The 4,142-nt window shown below is 39.4% G+C and overlaps 1 long non-coding RNA gene across 1 annotated transcript in view; it reads right to left on the bottom strand.

The window, feature by feature from the left end:
• Positions 1-2,769: 2,769 nt before the first annotated feature.
• The window catches only part of LOC106013119, a 6,334-nt gene continuing 4,961 nt past the window's right edge, over positions 2,770-4,142 (bottom strand). The window contains exon 3 of the long non-coding RNA XR_001185250.2: positions 2,770-3,082. This is a non-coding gene — a long non-coding RNA (uncharacterized LOC106013119). The remainder of the gene's footprint in view (positions 3,083-4,142) is intronic.

The following is a 4,142-nucleotide window of genomic DNA, read 5'->3' as shown; positions in this document are numbered from 1 at the left end:
TCTCTCCTCTCTCTCTCTCTCTCTCTCTCTTTGAAGCTTTTAATGGTCATGGGCAAACTGGAAACACTCTGTGAGAATAGTCTCTTTTTTTACTTTTAGTGTCCTCTAGAACAAAGTAGCAATTGCAAAGCCCTCTCATAGCACTGCTTGAAAGTACATATAGAAATGTGATAGGGGAACTGCGAGGGCCGACAGACTTTACGTGTGAGAATGTGTACATTGTTTTTAAACCACAATGACGCCAGCCCTAGCAAAATTCAAAAAAAAAGGTGGACTTCTGATTTTTTTTAAAAATTGGTTTAATTCTTCATACCTCTCTGTTCCAAAAGCCACACCACCCCCTCGCTTTCATGCCTGATGTAATGAATGCCAGCTACAGATCTGTGTTTTCGATCTCATTTCTGTTTGATAACTGTCCTTTTTAAACAATTGTCTACATATTTTGTTACAATAACTCAGTTATTCCTTACATGGTTGGGATGCTTTTTCGCAATACAAGGTCGATCATGAACTTCCCGCTTGATTGAGTCGTGAATCAAAGTTTTACCTTGTGCCTGTGTCGATTGTCGTAATGTGTGCCATAATGTGTCAGTGGTCCCAGTGTACACCTGGACCTTTCGGTTGTCACTAGATCTATATGTTCCTCGACGTTAAGGTTTCCCTCCTTTGCCGTCCTCTCTTTCCTTATAGAACATAACAGAATTTATGCCATGCAACCATTACTGCTACTGATTTTTACGCTTGCATTACATTTTCCAACAAGACCACAGTCCCCTTTGCCGTTCAGACGTCGTTCCAGGTGATATCTACATTCAGGAATTGACCAGAATTCCTCCAGTTTCGCTGAAAATAGATCTTGATATTTGTCCAGCATAGCACAACTCTATTCATCATGCTAGCCTAGAAGTGCTACATACCATATAAAAGCTTAATTAATAATATCTCCTCTATATATATATATAATAATCTGCCGTTTAACACAAGCTTACGTCTTGTTTTATGTGCTCTTGGAAAACCAGTGTAATATTTCTGATTGCTTGGCGTTAAAAACGATTACAAAAATAATAGTGATAGATTATGTTTTAACCTTCAAATTCTCTTTACAACAGTTCACTAAATGTGCTGACTGTTATTCGACACTCAGGGTGCAAAAGCTTCGGAGTAAAATTTACTCTTTGCGAACTCTCGTGAGAGCTGCAAGTTTGATTTGAAGAAAAAATTAAGCCTTCAACAAAAATTATCTTAATTTTTTCGATGGGTGCGTAAAACACCTACATTAAAGAAAAGTACCGTAAATTTAAGAAACGTTAAAAAACCCAGGGAACTGTTCCACGAGCTTATCATAGTAGATTTTTTAATTGTAATCACTGAGTTTCCTACACTCAGTGACACCGTAGGCCCATATGGTAGGCTTTTTGCTATCGCACGCAGACGACTTGAGTTCGATTCTCGTGTGGAGAGAATTTTTATCAAGTTTCTCCATCTTTCTACTGGGACGTAATACTACCACTACTATTTGGGGTTGGGCCTGACTGGCCCACCTCCTAAATGTTCTAATTTGTGTAAATGGGGAGGTAGAGCGCATTTAGATCTTTTAGACAGACACCTAAAACATGAGCTGGGCCTATATCTGCTGGCGAGCAAAGAGGGGGGGGGGGGCGATGTTATGGTAAATCTGTTGCACTTGCAAACGTAGACAGGAGAACAATAAATAAGCATTAGAAACAAAGGCAAGCAACTGAAGGCTGTGATGGAGATGCTTCGTGTAAAGACATCAGCTGAATTGAAGGCTGCACTCTCGTACTCAAGAAGAAACTACTGAAATAAAACAAAGACTATAGCACACGAGACCATGCACTGGTTAAAAATTAAGCTCCTGTGCAGTTAAGCGAGTGTTTGTATCGGATTTGATGTACCCACATATTAAATCACCTGTCGCCTGCCAGCATGGCGTGTTCGTTCGTTGGTGCCCCGCTCCTTGCCACAACTGTTAGCAGACCTCATCTTTTCAGGCCTTTGCTGTCATATGTTGTGGGTGGTTGGCGGGTGCTCTGGTGTGGTTTGCTTCTTCTTTCCTATCAAACGTCTATCGTCCTGATCTCTCCTCCTTCTATTTTGTGTTTGTTCCTCTCTTGTAACACCTCTAATCTTCGGCACTTATATGACCTTATTGTGTTGCAAGTGCCGTAAAACTCTTTACTAAAACTAAACTCTCATATGTTATTTCCTCATAAAGGTGTAGATTGCTGTCATATGTTATTTCCTCATAAAGGTGTAGATTGCTGTCATATGTTATTTCCTCATAAAGGTGTAGATTGCTGTCAGATTTTACGTTTTCATTCTATGATGTAGGTGTTCTTCCCGTATTTCTCTTTGTCTCTAGTCTGCCCTGCTGTACAGTTGTCATCAGATCCGTTTTTTATGTTTCTGTTTTCGTGACCAAGGTATTTTAGTCGCCTTTTGCTGATCTTAGAAAGCATAGGGCTTGCTACGCTGTGTACCAAGTTGCTTCAGGACACTTTCATTCGTTTTATTTATCTGTACATTTAAACTGAAGCAGTCTTCTATAAAACCACGTTTCTGCTGCTTGAATTCTGTTTTCATCTTAGTTAAGAATGCCCAAACCTCACTCCAATACAGAACTACTGGTATACATGACTAGTTCTCTATGAAGTAATTCGACCGCCTTTTGTTTAAAATTCTTGAATTAATAGCTAAATAAAGGAAAACGAGAGTCTAAGCTAGACAGAGTTCCGAACAAGAATGATCCATGATGAAAACCTTTTTTTATTAGAATTGCCCTTAGAAATCAAATCGACATAAATTCGACATGGCCTCTATTTTTTCCTCCAATACGAAGATATAACAAAACAAAAATGAAAATATCATGGTATTTTTGGTGTACAAAATGAACTGTGATTACTGTGCGAGGACAAAACTAAAGTATTTTATATGAAGGCGCCGGTTCCCCCAGCTGCAGAGCTCTGCTGCATCCTGGAGTAGTACAGGAAAAGAGGCATCATGTTCTTCATGTCCATGCCACTCTGGTTAAACAGAAAGTACAGCAACATGGGGCTGACAGCTGTGGAGGGACAAGACATCGGTACAGATCATGTGGAAAAGGGTGATCTAACATTTTTGTATAGTTTATTACCATCATATTTTCAGATTGAAAACAAACGAGATTTCTATTGCTATTGCTACTTTAAATTTAGAATAATGGACAATATAACAAAAACAATTTTCCTCAAATGGCAACAGTGCACTTGGTAAATAATATTCAGACTCGCAACCGTAAGGTCGTGGGTTTGAATCCCCTCAGAGGCCCGACGTTGTGTCCTTGGGAAAGGCACTTTTCATGAATTTCCCTCCCTTCACATAGGTGGAAATGGATACCCATGTATAGACAGTGAAAGATCTTGTCAGTTTGCTTGTGCTTGAGCGCTTAATCAACTGCTTACACTGTATGCTTCCCGGGAAGCTGAGAATGTTTTAAAGTGTTCTATGGTGTTCTGGGGTAATATGGTGCAAAGAGCATATAGCTTGCTGTCGAGCTGGGATGTGGGCGATACAAATACTATTTATTACATCATTTAAAGACTATCTGTAGATGAAAACTAAACTAAACGGTAACATCTTTGTTACAAATCTGAGGTTGTCTGCGTCCTGGGAGAACTTCCCATGCCCGACCATTTCGCCCGTTTTGAACTTAAATGTTAATTATGAAAATATCAAATCGGGTTTATAAAGAAAAATTAGCCCTTAGTCAAGGAACACAGACTACAAGGCGGTCTACTTTCGCTTTCAAAAAAGCATCCTCAACAATTCATTCACATTATTACAGATTTCGCCACCCGCACTGCAGTTCAAATAAAAGTCCTCTTCACAACAATTTTCCGCTTTTAGTCTTTGATCTAGGATTAGGAGTGTGTAGCCCTGAAACAGTATCAAACGCAAATCATGACTGTGGAGGTCACCAGGGGTATTTTTAACAGATGTTTTCTTGTTGTTGTTTTTTAAGCGTCTTAAATAGAGGAACGAGCTACTTATAAAAGACAATATTTGCCTTAATTAGAGGAGCGCAGAATAATCGTCCAAACGCATTGAACGAACCAAATGGAAAGTGTGTGTGTGTGGGGGGG

The sequence above is a fragment of the Aplysia californica genome, unplaced genomic scaffold (assembly GCF_000002075.1).
Source record: "Aplysia californica isolate F4 #8 unplaced genomic scaffold, AplCal3.0 scaffold00673, whole genome shotgun sequence".
Taxonomy (NCBI): Eukaryota; Metazoa; Mollusca; class Gastropoda; order Aplysiida; family Aplysiidae; genus Aplysia; species Aplysia californica.
This window is presented reverse-complemented; position numbering and strand designations above follow the sequence as displayed.